The sequence below is a fragment of the Cottoperca gobio genome, chromosome 11 (genome assembly GCF_900634415.1).
Source record: "Cottoperca gobio chromosome 11, fCotGob3.1, whole genome shotgun sequence".
Classification (NCBI taxonomy): domain Eukaryota; kingdom Metazoa; phylum Chordata; class Actinopteri; order Perciformes; family Bovichtidae; genus Cottoperca; species Cottoperca gobio.
In genome coordinates, this window is record NC_041365.1 from 21,242,318 (window position 1) to 21,260,447 (window position 18,130).

An 18,130-nucleotide genomic window follows, 5' to 3' on the forward strand; every position below is an offset into this window, starting at 1 on the left:
CAGCAGCTCCATTTAATGGCAATACCAAGTTGTCTGTGGCACATAAATCATCTTATATTGTATATTTAAACAGGATGAATACATCACATGCTGTCTCCGGGAAGATGAATTACTCTGCGGAGTCGCAGTCCCACATTGTGATTTGATTAGACGAAATGACGTCTCGTGTAGTTGCGTTCAAAATCTAAAATTGCATTTGCATTTATTTCGAAATCTATGATTGAGTCTTGCGAACACAACGACAGTAATTGTTTGAATCGTCGATGCTTCTTGAATGATTGAGCTGAACTGTTTTACTGACTCACTTTCTCTCCTCGCAGCAGCAGCAACGGAGAAAAGTGAAGTACATTTACTCAAGTTCTGTACTTCAATATCATTTTGAGGTATTTTCTGCCACTTCTACATCTCGGGGGGAAATGTACTTGTTCCTGCACTACATTTATAAATAACATGATGTGTTTATATCATATATATAATACTAATCTACTCAGTAGTCCACAAGGTATCCTACATTTCCTCCACATTGACGAATTACAACATATATAATTGTAAAAAAGAGAATAATATTCTATAATAATACAACACTTTTAAATGAGCCTGCATCATGAGTACTTTTACTTCCTGATAATACTTGTAATGGAGTATTTTTAGACTGTGGTATTACTGCTTTTACTGAAGTAAAGAGTACTTTATGGGTCTGTGGCAGACTTTGAGTTTAGTAAGTAGAGAGGGGAAAACCCTCCACGATGTGAAAACAATACCAAATTCAAATTCGATTTTTGGATGTGTGATACCAGATCTTCAAAGTCAAACTGGCCACACTGCTCACCATGAAGGGAAACAGAAACTCCCAGTAGTAGTGGAGTCACACCTTGCTGTGTACAGTACACATATCAATGTGTCATATGTTCCCTGACTGTCCCTTTGTCTTCTGACCAAACTGGTTCACTTCAAACAGTACAAGCGTTAGTGCCAACTGCTCCGCACGTGCAACCCTCCCTTAGCCCCAATCTCTTTGTTATGTCTGCCAGCCAAGTCCAATCCAGGACACCAAGTCCACCTGGTGGGACAGCAGGGTGTGTGTGTGTGTGTGTGTGTGTGTGCCACATCTGCTCTGACGTCGTAATACTTCAAAGCTCTGCCGACCGCATGGCGCTCAGACCCACAACACTGCTGTGACGAATGCTTTTTTGAAAATGAGAAAGTATGTTTTGTGAAGTCAGACAGATTTATAGATAACGTCACAAAGATCATTTACGAGCTGTGAGTTACACAACAGTCTGGTCTTTGCAGCGATGACAAGCCCGGGCGTGTCCAGGGTTACCTTGTGCTGTGTGGTTGAGAGGAAGAATACACCAACATGCAATTAAAGTAGTTTTAAAGGCACAATGAGTAGGATTTTAAAGACAGAAATAATTCCTCTCAACCATCACTTGTGACCCTCTACAAGTGTAAGGCCGTGTCTGTATCCGCTTTCTTATTTTGCCGTGTTCGGGACTTTTTCTGCGCATACAAAAAAAAAGACACAGCGCCGGAAAACACAAATAAAGTGACTTGAAACGCCAAATCCTTCTCATTCTGCCGTAACTATTAGTGCGTTGAATACAGTTGGCTGCTAAAGCTGTGACATTGAGTCTGAAGGTCCTTTCTGAAACGGTATTTCAGTCGTTGGTCTTCTTACTCGCGGTGCAGTTGAAAGCTGGTAATGGTCCTTAAGTGATTCATTTCTGTCATGCAATGGTAAGATTGTTTTAAAAAGTACAAGGTTATTGTAATTACTCTAAAAACAGGAATATAGGACCTCTAAGTAGTACAGTGAATCAAAATGTTATATTTCTTAGTATTGGAAAATACACTTATTTGTTTAAACGTCAACTTCTAGTTTAGCTTCAAACCTCGATCGAGTTGTTACCAAAGAACAGTAGCAGGTACAATCCACAACTTTTGTGAATGGAAAAGCAAAGTATCATGCAGTGGAAATGTGCCACTCTCATATCTGCATGTTAGCATGGAGCCAGGATGAACCTAGCTTAGCATAAAGACTGGACACAGGGAGGAACAGTTAGCCTGGTATATCCAGAGTTTAGAAATAGATGAAAACAAACACCTCTAACGCTCACTGATGAACAAGTAGCATCTGTATCAATGTTCTAACACAAATGTCTTGTGTTGCTACAGGAACACACTGTAGTGCGAGTAAACGGATGTTTTTACACTGATGGAAGAAGACAATCTGTTAATCCCAATCACACAACTGTGGTTCAGCGCGGTGCCTCCTCTCTGTGACCACAGGTACCCGCTTCAGCTCTTAAACACAGCTTCCTGCACATTAATGATGGTTCAGTGTAACATCTTCAAACGCTTTGTGATCCTGAACTGCTAAAGGTTCAAAATGAAATCAAGGACAGTATGATGCAAGAGTACGAACCTCGCCCTTTCCCATGAGCTGCATGTTTCCCTGTAAACACTTGTGACAGTCAGGTTCATGTAATTCGCTCTCTTCACTCTAAAGCAACAGTGACGCATGCGAGCGTTCACTTCGGTGTTTCTCTTCCTGTTTGTTCACGTCTGTTTTCAGTCCTATGGCTGCGTCTCGCCGTCTGAGAAAGTCCTCGTCGTCATCACCTTGCTCACCGGATGACACACCTCGGTGCTTCAGGGTCGGACAGAAAGTGACGATGCACAAGCATCCGAGGAATGTGCAGCGAGGTCAGAGGTCAAACCGCACGTGCTCCCGTGTTGATGATCGTCTGTCAAATCGTTATTCATTCACTTTTCTTCTTGTCATTTTTATTCTATTTTTCCTTGTTTCCTTTATTTCCCTTTATAATGTGTTTATTTTGCACTTCGTCTGGATGCTATAAATGTTTTTGTGAAGCACTTTGAATTGCTTTGTTGTTTGTATTATGGAAATTAACTTATAATTTACACATTTATTTGCCCAAATACAAATCTCTGTGTAACTCCGTCCTTCAGTTAGTTGATTTGTTGCTTCATCCACTCAGCAAAATGTCTCGATAATTACCAAACTGTCACCGTGGGACCTGACACCCCCGCAAATAAAACCTCCTGTTTGCTGTCCGGGATCCAAAATGGTGGAACGAGCTCCCCATTGATGTCAGGTCAGCAGGACGTTTGCACACCTGCCGTCGCAGACTGGAAACACACCTGTACCTGCACAATGGTTTGGCCTGATTGAAGAGTTTGTATCCTGATGGATATTTGTACGTAACGTCATCTCATTACTGTGAGTGTTTAATGACGTCGGCGTTCCCAACACCTGCTTTGACATTCGTTCTCATTATTCATAAATCAGTGTCTGTTCAGGTGCAGCCGTGACTCACACACAAACATAATTGTAGGTTTCTGAATATCTGTATCAGCTGAAGGTGCAGTCTGATCATCACACCTAAACAAATACCTTCACGTCAGCGAATCTGCTGTAATCATTTTCAATCGTTTACCTAATGTGGGAATAAGGTGGGAATTGTGGGAATAAACAAAAGGTAAAGAGGAAACGCCCGTTGTGTCAGCGCCCGAGGCCGTGCATACAACACTCATCGTGATGCTGTGAACCAGCTGTTGATGCTTCGCAAAACCCAACATAGTGTCTGTGTTTGAGAACTCTCCAATTTAGATTGTATTGTATAGTCGAACCTCTGATTGAAGAGGAACAATGCAGATTCCGTCCTGGTCGTGGAACAACGGACCAACTCTTCACTCTCGCAAGGATCCTGGAGGGGGCCTGGGAGTACGCGCAATCCGGTCCTACATGTGTTTTGTGGATCTGGAGAAGGCGTATGATCGGGTTCCCCGGGTGATACTGTGGGAGGTGTTGTGGGAGTATGGGGTGAGGGGGTCACTTCTGAGGGCCATCCAATCCCTGTACGCCCAAAGCGAGAGTTGTGTCCGGATACTCGGCAGTAAGTCGGACTCGTTTCCAGTGAATGTTGGCCCGCAGGGCTGCGCTTTATCACCAATCCTGTTCGTGATTTTCATGGATAGGATATCGAGGCGTAGTCGTGGAGGAGAGGGGTTGCAGTTCGGTGACCTGAGGATCTCATCGCTGCTCTTTGCAGATGATGTGGTCCTTATGGCATCATCGGTCTGTGACCTTCAATAGTCACTGGATCGGTTGCTACAATGCTAAAATGCTAAAATGCTACAATGCTAAATGCTACATTCTCTACAGTCCCGGGACACTCACTTCATCAGAGGCATCCTGACTCACATAATGTAGCCTGGTGGGTTCTCCTCATTAGACCCTCGCTGCTTCCTAAACTCCAAATGTCTTGAACAAAATGACCTCATCAAGGTTTTATGTTATTTAGCCTTTGAAAGGTTTCCTGTAAAGCCACAGAAGACAGATTGTTAGAAGTCAGTGTGATGAGTAAACTAAACTCCGTCAACACTCAAGTGTTTTTGTTTTGCTGATGGAAGAGAAAACTGAGAGTCATGGTATCTGGGACGGGTTCTTATCAGACCAAACCTGCGTGACTGAAATGTACAAAACATTTTGACTTGAATGATCCACGAAGAAGTCAGGAATCAGGACGAAACAACATTAATTCCCTTCTTTCAGGGAATATCATCTGGATTATCCTGTGGTTTTGCATTTGCTGTGTTAGCAAAGCTGTGGACTCTCTAGTTCTTGATCATAAGTAATAATCATAACAAATGCACATGTGCACGAACAATTCCTGCACAATGTTGCTTTAAAGAGCTCGTTTTGGGGGGAAAATATGCTTAAAATATCTGCTCCCAGTACTGCAAATAACCCTAAACGAAGAGATTGAGAAGATCTTCTTCAGAGGGTTGTACAGAGACCGTTTGTATCTGTGTAAATGTGACATAATAAGCGGTTCCTACCGAGAGAAAGAGAAAGTTTAAAGGCTTCTATGCCGTAAATGTCAAACGTGTCAGAGTGAAAGTGGTTTAAAACTTGAAACAGATCCTGATACTATATACTATTATACCGCATTATGAGTCAGTGTCAGCACAAGAGCAGTATTTTCTTCTCCCCTGCAGCTTGAAATTATCAACATGCAGAACGGTGTCATTTAGACAATGACGGCAGCAACAAGCTGCAATTGTCCTCGATAACAGGTCGTCAGACGCGGACGGGCTAATCTGTCTGAAACAAGACACGGTCCGAGTGCTCGCAGAAATGTGATGTGTGCTTGTTGGTGTGACTGCACAGAACACAGCGCTGTTCTCACACTGTGACTGGAGATAAAGTCATTAAGTAATGTCAATGTTATTAAAATAAATGTCCATCTGATACGTCAGCTGGTCTGACAAACAGAATTAAGAAATGTTTCACTTCCTGCTGTTATCTGTCATATTAAGTCTTCTTCACGTATTTTGACATTAAATTCCAGTTATGACTTAGTTGTGATTAATTGATTTAAATATGATGTCGTTCAGCTGCACGAACACAACACGAGCAGCTTTTGACACTTCCTTGCCGTCTGTATGTTTCTGAGAAAACAGCTTTTTTAATATTTCAACAAATTCAGGAGAAAAATCGAAGGATTCCTGCAAATGTCCACTGCTGTGTGCAGGTTTAATGTGTCTCTTATATTCATGTATGGCTCGCTGAAGTCTTCCTCCTCTGGGATCCACGAATGGCTGTTTAAATCCATCTAGTAGATGTTGAGATATTTCACCAAAGGGAAATCTTCGACCTGCCGGTGGCCCTCGAGCAACAGTCAGTGTTCAGTAAAGTTATTTTAATCAGGAGAGACAAGCGTTCAAGGATAATTTATTGTCATTATGCAACAAAGGGTTGCGCACGAAGAACATGCCGGAGCAGAACAGGAACAGCAGAAGTGGATTCCTGTGGTGTGTTTTATGAATTTACAACAGGAGCAACGTAAACAAACAAAAACATTTGTGAAATCTGTGGCCAAGTGAAGATAAGTGTTTATTACAACAGATGATATGTGATGCTGGAGGCTGATGAAAGGATGAATCTGTGAAGACGTAACAGCAGCATGAATGCACTAAAGCCAAAATAATATTTAAAACGACAACAGCAGCAAGATTACAGGCCGACCGTGCAGGTGTGACGCTGTGCTATTGGATAGATGTGACCAGCTGATGAGAACAGCTGCTATCATTAATGACAGACAGCAGAACTTACGCTACAGCCACTTTAAAGTTCATAGATATTTCAGTCTGCACCAAAGAAGCACAACAGACCGGCATCTCTGCAGCGCTGCATGGACGACCAGATGTTAGCATCGCACTGGTTCCCTTCACACAAAGCAAACAGGATTCTGGATTATTGCAGAAAATACTTCAGAAAGTTAATCTTCACAAGTGCACACTATATAAAAGGTGGACTTTTAATAATTATAGTAAGATAAAGGCGGACTCGTCTCATTTAGCCACTTGTTAGTAGCCGCTGTTTGTTAGGACACATAGAAGCTTCAGAAAATGTATTTTATGTTAAAACCAGAGAATTTATTTCAGGCTTCTAAACAAAAACCAGAGACGAGGGAACTGGAGATGCTACAATGCTAACATGCTACAATGCTAACATGCTACAATGCTACAATGCTAAAATGCTACAATGCTAAAATGCTACAATGCTAAAATGCTAAAATGGTACAATGCTAACTCCTTTCTCTACAGTCCCGGGACACTCACTTCATCAGAGGCATCCTGACTCACATAATGTAGCCTGGTGGGTTCTCCTCATTAGACCCTCGCTGCTTCCTAAACTCCAAATGTCTTGAACAAAATGACCTCATCAAGGTTTTATGTTATTTAGCCTTTGAAAGGTTTCCTGTAAAGCCACAGAAGACAGATTGTTAGAAGTCAGTGTGATGAGTAAACTAAACTCCGTCAACACTCAAGTGTTTTTGTTTTGCTGATGGAAGAGAAAACTGAGAGTCATGGTATCTGGGACGGGTTCTCATCAAACCAAACCTGCGTGACTGAAATGTACAAAACATTTTGACTTGAATGATCCACGAAGAAGTCAGGAAGTGAAAGTGCAGCATGGTGTTATGACGGGACGTGTGACAGAGGAGCCACACAAACAAACAATATCACCTCATACAACTTTAGGAAGATTTTAAAGTCTTTAGAGACAAACTACATGTTTATCTCACATGTAGCATAACTCAGAGTTTATTACAGCATAATGATATAAACACAGTGTTGTGTGGAGATGTTTATCTGTTCACTGTTTTCTCTCCGAGCCTTAAATTGAGAAGCATTTTCACACACGTTGTTAAACAAGTCAATGTTTGACGTGGAGCAGGTTCTGCAGCTGTGCGGTCTGTGTGAAGACACAATAGTAAATCCTCACTCGCATCACAAGCATCCCATCATGCTGCACGTGAATCCGGGTGAAGAAGTTCATGTGACTGTGAGTTGACTGTCTAAATAATGTTAATGGACTCTTTCCAGGATGTTCTGCTTGTGTAACTTTAACCCTCAGTGAGTCACGTGATCCCGTCTCGTAGAATGGATGTGAACTGAGAGTTCTTCAGCTGTAAACAAATCTGTGGGCCTGAAGTTGTGAGAAGTTTTGTCAAAAATTGATTTAAAGTAAATGTTGGATCAGAAAATGTGCGAAAAGTTAAAGTCAGCTGCTGAAGGTCACCACAATGTGCAGGAACGACCCTGAAAGAAATGAAGTCAAACACAAAATGAAGAGAACAGAAATCATCCTGTGAAACACGATGTTCTGTGTTATTACAGATACATACAGTACATGTGTCTCTGCATCAGGTTCTTCTGGTCTGTTCTGTGCGCTTTGTTCTACAGTGTTTCAGAAACAAAATGCACAATGTACTGCCCACTTTGTACTTCTACGCTCTATAAAATCTGAGCATGCTTCACTGTTATCTGCGTCCAGAACTCCCTTGTCAAGATGCTGCTCTTCACTTAAGAGGGCCCCTCTCGGAGAAGCACGCAGGACCGCTGCCAAACGGCGAACGAAAGAAATGCAAACTTGTTGTTTGAGCCTCCCCATTGCTTCATTTCATCTTCAGCCAGGAATCACCACGGTTCACCGGGCACAAGTTGGATCAGAGCCATCTGCTTGGTTTCCTAGATTTGCACGGCTGTCCAGACGTCAGCAGTCCCCCCCCTCCCCTCGCCCTCCACCGGCTCCTAAATGCGTCAGCAGTCATTCCTCCCCTCCTCCTCTTATCCACGCTGCCTCCCTGCAACACCTCGGCCCGGCTCCCAGAGCACACTGTGTCCTTGAGGACTCACTGACTGGAGGCTCCCCTCCCCCAACCAGGCTCTCGCTGCTCATTCTTATTCAATGTGTTTATGTGCGCTAAGAATTCAGCTACAATCGCATTAATGCAAAACTCTGATTATTGCCAGTGAACACCTGAACCTCAGGGTGTCTTTGTTCAAATATCATTTACCATCAGTTTTAACCTCATTCATTGGTTACTTCACTGCAGCTGCTTCATCAATGTGAAGACATGTGAAGCGTCATGTTGTGAGACACTACGCTCATGTAAAAGGAGCCGATGTAACGTTTGCTATACAGATATATAATATATTGTAAACAGATAGTGTAACATTAAGTGTAGCAGTAGCACAGGTGCAGAAGAGCCATAAGGTGAAATGACCGACTACATCTGCAGTAATACATTTATTACATTACATCACAGATCATCTAGCAGACGCTCTTATCCAGTTTATTAGGTCTATAAGGTATATGGTCGACCCAGACACCCCAACGCGTTCACTTCGCTCTGCGTCGACCAATCGGCTCGCCGCTCCCTCACTGCGAGTGGGACCCAGATTCCCCTCAAACAAACCCTCCTGTTTGCTCTCCTGCTCCAACATGGTAGAACGACCCCCCCCAGTGATGTGAGGACAGCAGACAGTCTTCACACCTGCAGACTGAACACTCACCTGTTTCCCCTGCACCTCGACCCATGAAGACAATAACTCTTCTTTATATGTTGCACTTCAAACTGTCTGAAGACAGAGTTCACTGATACGATTGTGTTTGAAGATATTGTTCTTACAAGATTCTTGCTGTTCAGAGTTGTATCTCCAGGATTGTTTGCACTTTTGTACGTCACTTTGGACAAAAGCGTCAGCTAAATGAACTGTAATATAATGTAATAAAGTCTGACTATCATAACAGTAACAGCTGATCCCAGCGTTGTGCAGGAGAACTCATTCTTCACGTTGCACGTTAGCAGCAGATGCTAATCTCCACAATGTAACACATTCTCACTTCTGGTGAAGTTAAAAGAAGCATGAACTGACTAAAAGCAGACTAAAAGCATGAAGTCTGAGCACATCCTTTCTGACACGCAGAAGAGATAGAGGTGCACATAACAAACCTCCATCACATGATCTTCAAGAATCTGTTTTTTATCTGTTGACTTTTCCAACTATTTATCTACAACTCCCACTCAGTCTGGGCTCCAACCAAACACATAACATGCAGGATGTCTGCTGCCGGTCATTGAGCGTTGAGCCGTTGATATAACACGGCACACTGTGTCAAAAGTTTTGCATCCCCTTGTTTTGGTACGTGCAATGGAAATAAAAGCTTTGATAGTGTTTGATGCTGGAGTGGAGGGTACACAGCGCTCTCACTTCACTCTTGATTTCCTTCCTTTGCTCTGGCTGACTGCTGACTGCTGACAGCTAGCGGCATTGTTCACATCCTCTGTGTGTACTCAATATATTCACAGTCACGACACCTTATGTACTCTCTACAATCGTGTTGTTACCTTTGAGATCACTGCAGAAATGTCATCATGCACTTAATTGCAGACAAGCTTTAGTTTCTGTTCAGTCTCCCGATCTGTCTGTGCAATTACTTGTGTTGATCAGGTCGTGTTAATTACTAGCGCTCTGAAGGAATGTAGGAAGGCATCATGCAAACATGTGGTTAACAGTGTAGAAGACAATAGTGTCCGCCTGTTTGTGAAGAACTGGTCCCCCACAAATCACACATGGGTTGGCGTTAATGCAGATACTGTGCAGAGGGAGTCGGGGGCCGTCCGGGCCTCGGATGAAGATGCTCCCTGCTTGCCTTCCTTTGGAGGTTTTCTAGGCATGTTCAACTAGAAGGAGAGCGAGAACACACGGGGGTCAGGGCCGTGACCCATGGAAGGTTGCAACAACAGAACCTGAATGAGCGCGCTCGGGGCTGGCTGTGCTAATCGTGCCGACCGTTTTCTTCTTTCTCCAACATATTATGACTGCGTTATTCCTACCAGAGCTGAGAGCCTTTTATCTCCGTGAAACATCGAGCAACAGTGGTTTTATCCAGCAGCTCAGTGAGCATCTTGAAGGACTGATTTCAGAAGTCAGGTCTCTCTCCCCTGCACACAGTGTGCAAAGAAAGGCATTGTATTGACACAGCTTTTAAAGAAGCAAGTGATGTGAAGCAATCAATCCTCCGCTCGCCGTCCCCCACACCGAGAGGGCTGATTATCTCATGAGCTCTGTTCTGCAAACAGGCGTCCCTATAGAAGCCAGGCAGCCAGGCGGCCAGCATCGGGGCGCAAATGAAATAAAAACATAACAAAAACAGAAGACAGGAAATCCCTGTGAGAACGGCAGGCTAAAAATATATCCTCTCTTAGCCTCTCCAAGGTCACTCTGTCATTTTGTTTTGATTGGAACACAGCAGCCATCTTCCTCCTGAGCCTCACTAACAAGCATTACTCTGCCAGCAAACATCCACATCTGAAGCCATTATTATCCCCTTAGATGCATTTTGCTTATACTCCGCTCTGAGCACTCACAGTGCTTGAACAAGAATGCTCTTTGTGCCTGATGTAGTGAATCATTGGTGGAGTCCTGCAGACTCTAAACCTGCTTCAGTCTCATGTACATCTGTGTCATGACATCGTGTTATGTGCAGCGATGCACGGATATCGGACAGATACTGATCATCGGGGACAATGGAGACGATCTATTAAACTCTATATGTGTGCAGCAGCTGAGGTTCTACACATTCTTGCAATATCTGCAAAGCTAATGTTTCGAGGTTTGTCAGTAATACTGCAAATATAACACAACCGACAGTTTGGACCAAATGTGTTGCTGCATTCAAAAGGTTTACACTTGAATTGGAATTTTGAGGATGTGTTATTAAGGTGCAGAGTTTAACACTTAAAATAAATAACAATTGAGTAAATGTATGTATTTATTTGTCATTTGTATTTAGGATAGCAAAGTAGCATGATCCCAGTCATTTCACACAACCAGGCACTAAAAACATTTGTATGGGAGATTCTTATGGACAGAATTTGAAGGAAACTATCAAACGCTTCCCTGCAGGTATCCAGATATCCAGAGATCCAGAGATCCAGATATCCAGATATCCAGATATCCAGATGTCCAGAGATCCAGAGATCCAGAGATCCAGATATCCAGATATCCAGATATCCAGATATCCAGATATCCAGGTATCCAGGTATCCAGATATCCAGATATCCAGATATCCAGATATCCAGGTATCCAGGTATCCAGATATCCAGGTATCCAGATATCCAGGTATCCAGATATCCAGATATCCAGGTATCCAGATATCCAGGTATCCAGATATCCAGATATCCAGATATCCAGATGTCCAGAGATCCAGAGATCCAGAGATCCAGATATCCAGATATCCAGATATCCAGATATCCAGATATCCAGATATCCAGATGTCCAGAGATCCAGAGATCCAGAGATCCAGATATCCAGATATCCAGATATCCAGATATCCAGATATCCAGGTATCCAGGTATCCAGATATCCAGATATCCAGATATCCAGGTATCCAGATATCCAGGTATCCAGATATCCAGATATCCAGATATCCAGATATCCAATCAGAGATCCAGATATCCAGATATCCAGATATCCAGGTATCCAGGTATCAAGATATTCAGATATCCAGATTTCCAGATATCCAGGTATCCAGGTATCCAGGTATCCAGGTATCCAGATATCCAGATATCCAGATATCCAGATATCCAGGTATCCAGGTATCCAGATATCCAGGTATCCAGATATCCAGGTATCCAGGTATCCAGATATCCAGATATCCAGATATCCAGGTATCCAGGTATCCAGATATCCAGGTATCCAGGTATCCAGATATCCAGATATCCAGATATCCAGGTATCCAGGTATCCAGATATCCAGATATCCAGATATCCAGGTATCCAGGTATCCAGATATCCAGGTATCCAGATATCCAGATATCCAGGTATCCAGATATCCAGGTATCCAGATATCCAGGTATCCAGATATCCAGATATCCAGGTATCCAGGTATCCAGATATCCAGGTATCCAGATATCCAGGTATCCAGGTATCCAGGTATCCAGATATCCAGATATCCAGATATCCAGGTATCCAGGTATCCAGGTATCCAGATATCCAGGTATCCAGGTATCCAGATATCCAGATATCCTCGATGTCTGTTGACTCTGGTGGCTGTTTGCCTTCTGGTGATCATCAGCTGCAGGTCATAGTCTAGCGAGAGTTTTATTGAACACACCACCTTGTAAATATATGACAGGTTTGTTGGGCTGACTCACTGTTGCCATAAGTGAATGCCTCTAACATTGGAAAGCTGTCGCACTTCAGTGTAAATATTAGTAGAGAAAAAGGCCGAACGCTGCAGCAAAACCAGCTGAATAAGCTAAAAGGCCAAAAACAGTTGGACATCTGCAGGACTGTAGCGGAGTGATATACGTTCACGCCACTTGTGCAAAGAAACAACCTTGTAGGTTTGGAGAAATCTGTAAAGGAAGAAGCTGTTTATACCTTTTTTAAAAAGACATGTTGGATTATTCACCTGTGGCACACACACACACACACACACACACACACACACACACACACACACACATACACACACACACACACACACACACACACACACAACCGGATAGCATTCATAAAGAGTGTAAACACTAAACATATGTGGAGGTATTCCCCTGATTTATGCAAATGTGGCATGACGTGTACACACACACCCACACACACACACACACACACACACACACACACACACACACACACACACACACACACACACAAACACACACACTGTCTGTCACAATTAGATCGTGTCTTATTAAGGCTGAAAGTCTGTAGTTGTAGTTTAGCAGGTGGTGTAATCGCAGGATGGCACGTATATAATCCTGGGAAGTCTTTTACATTCGCTACATGTCTTATGGTTCAATACATGTATAGATTGTAAACATGTATTTATGATTCCTCCGCTCTGACGACACCCGGACACGAGAACAACAGAACACAACGTGTGCTCGGTGTGTTCTGTGTGTAGGCAGGCCGGGAGGAGGGAAGCAGTTTCTGCATGGTAAGAAGACTTAGTCAGCCACCCCCGTGCAGCTTAGCTGGCTGATCGACACTAACTCACAGCTGCTCCTGCGTGCGCGGTTCTGCTTCAGCTAAGTCAACCGCACAACTACAACATGTGAGATAAGAAGTGAAGGAAGAGAAAACAACCTACACAGATGTTTGTCGCAGGGCTGAGAGAAGAAACGAACCGGATATGTGACATGAAACTCATATCAGAAAGAGGAAGCAGGCTGTAGTGTCGTGGATAGATTACAAGAGAAACCAGGTCTCCAAAGCTGAGGTTTGAATGTGAGTGTTTTACCTTCAGAGACCAAAACATGTATCACAACCCAGTCCCATCATCAACAATACATAGCCTGAGTTTACTAAATGTCCCTCTTGAGTTTCCATCTTTCTTATCATAACTCCTCTAATTGTGCCCGTGTATTAAACCCAGTTGTTCATGAGGATGTGGGAGAGTGATGTGTACTGGAGCGTGTTCTGAATGGATGTGTGCTGTAGATAAATGGACAGGCAGGGACCCTGGCAGGAGAACACAGAGCAGGCAGATTCATGGCCAGACAGTAGAAATCTGTCAGCCTCCTGGCAACGTGAGAGGACACCTGGAGGTAATGCTAGCTCCCCCCCCACCCTGCACCTCCTCTCCCTCTCTCCTTCTTTCTCTTCATCTCTCTGTCCCCTCCCCCTCCCACCCCCTCCTCGTGACTCATCAACAGAACCTTAATCACCAATGAGTGGGCACTGCCTCCCCTTCCACGAGGCACAAGTGTCGAGGTAAAAAACTAAACCACGCCGGTGCTCTGTTGCCCCCTGCTGGACGCTCCAACACATTGCATTGATGAGCAGTGTGAAGTGGATTCTATTGTGTTGTTGCTGAAAACAAAACAATGAGCTAAGAGAGGCTAAAAGGTGCTGAGGAACTGTAAAGGCACTCCAGGTGAACAGAGTCATACATGTTGTACACACTACAGGTGAACAGAGTCATACATGTTGTACACACTACAGGTGAACAGAGTCATACATGTTGTACACACTACAGGTGAACAGAGTCATACATGTTGTACACACTACAGGTGAACAGGGTCATACATGTTGTACACACTACAGGTGAACAGAGTCATACATGTTGTACACTACAGGTGAACAGGGTCATACATGTTGTACACTACAGGTGAACAGGGTCATACATGTTGTACACTACAGGTGAACAGAGTCATACATGTTGTACACTACAGGTGAACAGGGTCATACATGTTGTACACACTACAGGTGAACAGAGTCATACATGTTGTACACTACAGGTGAACAGGGTCATACATGTTGTACACACTACAGGTGAACAGGGTCATACATGTTGTACACACTACAGGTGAACAGGGTCATACATGTTGTACACACTACAGGTGAACAGAGTCATACATGTTGTACACTACAGGTGAACAGGGTCATACATGTTGTACACACTACAGGTGAACAGAGTCATACATGTTGTACACACTACAGGTGAACAGGGTCATACATGTTGTACACACTACAGGTGAACAGAGTCATACATGTTGTACACACTACAGGTGAACAGAGTCATACATGTTGTACACACTACAGGTGAACAGGGTCATACATGTTGTACACACTACAGGTGAACAGGGTCATACATGTTGTACACACTACAGGTGAACAGAGTCATACATGTTGTACACACTACAGGTGAACAGAGTCATACATGTTGTACACACTACAGGTGAACAGGGTCATACATGTTGTACACACTACAGGTGAACAGAGTCATACATGTTGTACACACTACAGGTGAACAGAGTCAAACATGTAACTAACAGATATCATGAAGCTTCCCCACTTCATGACTCACATCAACACAACTTTATATTACAGGTGTTTAATATGTACATGAGGCGTTATGTAATGTAGCTGTTGGTGACACAAACACACAAAGTTGATAAAATAAACTCTGAATGTAGATTTTGGATGTTTTCTTTCAACTACTCTGAAGATGTTATAACTCTCAGAATTGACCAGTGAATGAAAAAACAACTTTCACATTACACACAGTAGTTTGTTTATATAAATATTGAGCTGTACCACTTTAAGTAAACGTGACTGAGACATTAGAGTGTAATTGAGGAACAAGTCTTTTCTTATGCTCTGCTTTATTTTACTGTCTCAGTTTAAGCTCACAGCGAGCGGCTGTGTCCTGCAGGCGGAGAGGTCTCCTGTGTTAAATCCAGAGCTCTGGTGTCGTGAGTCGGGCTGGAATCTGGAGTTCCCACAGAAGGCAGGGAGATGCTGGTTTCTGAGCTCTGTCTTAATAACACTTGCAGCTTCTGCTTCGTGTTCCTCCTCCTCTCCCAGGAGGGGGCGCTCCTCTTCTCCCTGGAGGGGGCGCTGCTCCTCTGCATTAATCTGATGATCTGCTCGAGTGACTTGATGACCTGCTGCAGCCCGTGGACCTTCCCGGCTAAGAACCACCTTTCAAACCTCGACTCCATCTCAGACTGCTCAGTCCACTGCACCCTGTGAGCCCAAATCTGGAAAACATATTGATATTTAAATACAAACGTGTATTTGTTTATAATGTTCCGAAGATCTTTGATTTCCTCACCTGTCGGGTAAATTCTATGATGCCAGAGGGACTCAGGGGCCCACGCACACTGGCATCCAGCCTGATGTACACCTGCCCTCTGTTATTCTGGTACACGGTCGGCTGCATGGAGTCTGGAGGCTTTATGAAGGTGAGGCACAGCACCTTGAGGCCACTCTCCTCCTCCCGGGGTCTTATCACAGGCAGGAAGCGCAGGCTGTAGTTGTGGGGAAAGAGAGGAGGCTGGAACGTCGACGCAATCTGGTCCACCTGACAGCGGGCCTTGTCCTCCTTTGTATGGTCGAAGTACACGCCCTTCACCACTCCATCGTCCCCCACCCCGACCAGCAGGCTGCCTCCCTCGCTGTTCAGGAAGGCACAGCCGTACTTTTCAACGTGTTCGGAGAAAACCCACTGCATGTAACCTTCTGAAGGTTAGGAGATGAGACACATTTGAAGTCATACACACACAGAAAGCTAATAAACATGCAATGACTGTTGTAATAAACATGCAACGACTGCTGTAATAAACACGCAGCGACTGCTGCAATAAACACGCAACGACTGTTGTAATAAACATGCAACGACTGTTGTAATAAACATGCAACGACTGTTGTAATAAACATGCAACGACTGCTGCAATAAACACGCAACGACTGCTGTAATAAACACGCAACGACTGCTGTAATAAACACGCAGCGACTGCTGTAATAAACACGCAGCGACTGCTGTAATAAACACGCAACGACTGCTGTAATAAACACGCAGCGACTGCTGTAATAAACACGCAGCGACTGCTGTAATAAACACGCAGCGACTGCTGTAATAAACACGCAGCGACTGTTGTAATAAACACGCAACGACTGCTGTAATAAACACGCAACGACTGTTGTAATAAACACGTAACGACTGCTGTAATAAACACGCACGACTGTTGTAATAAACACGCAAGCGACTGCTGTAATAAACACGTAACGACTGCTGTAATAAACACGTAACGACTGCTTGTAATAAACACGTAACGACTGCTGTAATAACACGTAACACTGCTGTAATAAACACGTAACGACTGCTGTAATAAACACGTAGCGACTGCTTGTAATAAACACGCAGCGACTGCTGTAATAAACACGTAACGACTGCTGTAATAAACATGCAGCGACTGTTGTAATAAACACGTAACGACTGCTGTAATAAACACGTAACGACTGCTGTAATAAACACGTAACGACTGCTGTAATAAACACGTAACGACTGCTGTAATAAACACGTAAGCGACTGCTGTAATAAACACGTAACGACTGCTGTAATAAACATGCAGCGACTGTTGTAATAAACACGCAACGACTGTTGTAATAAACACGCAACGACTGCTGTAATAAACACGCACGACTGTTGTAATAAACACGCAGCGACTGCTGTAATAACACGCAACGACTGCTGTAATAAACACGCAACGACTGTTGTAATAAACACGCAACGACTGTTGTAATAAACACGCAACGACTGTTGTAATAAACACGTAACGACTGCTGTAATAAACACGCAACGACTGTTGTAATAAACACGCAACGACTGTTGTAATAAACACGCAACGACTGTTGTAATAAACACGTAACGACTGCTGTAATAAACACGTAACGACTGCTGTAATAAACACGTAACGACTGCTGTAATAAACATGTAATGACTGCTGAAGGTTGTAACTCTCTCGCATATCAAACTGTTTTGTATTGCAAAGTGTTTTTTGAGCCCAACTGCTGCCTGGATTATTCTCCTTGAATGATTCCAGTTTGCAGAACTTGCAGCACTAATATTGTAGTATTGCTCAGTATTTCCTCTATGATTAGCAGCGTGAATGTTATGAGGTGTAAGTTGTGTTGTAACTTTACCTCCACCTTGTTTGAACTCCATGGTGCGGGTCTCGCTGCCAATGTAAGCTTTATAGCTGAACGACTGGCAGCTGGTGATGTCGAAGGGCTGGGAGACCAAAATGTATTATATATAAATTATAATAAATTATAAATTATATATATATATATATATATATATGTATAAATACATGCATTCAAACATTTTTTTAATTTTGAACTCAAGACTGAAGTCAAATGTTCATGAAATATGTTTGCAATGAATAATATCTGTGATATTTCGAGTATATGAGACGTGACGTCCTCACAGCTGATCCCACCTGTGCTGA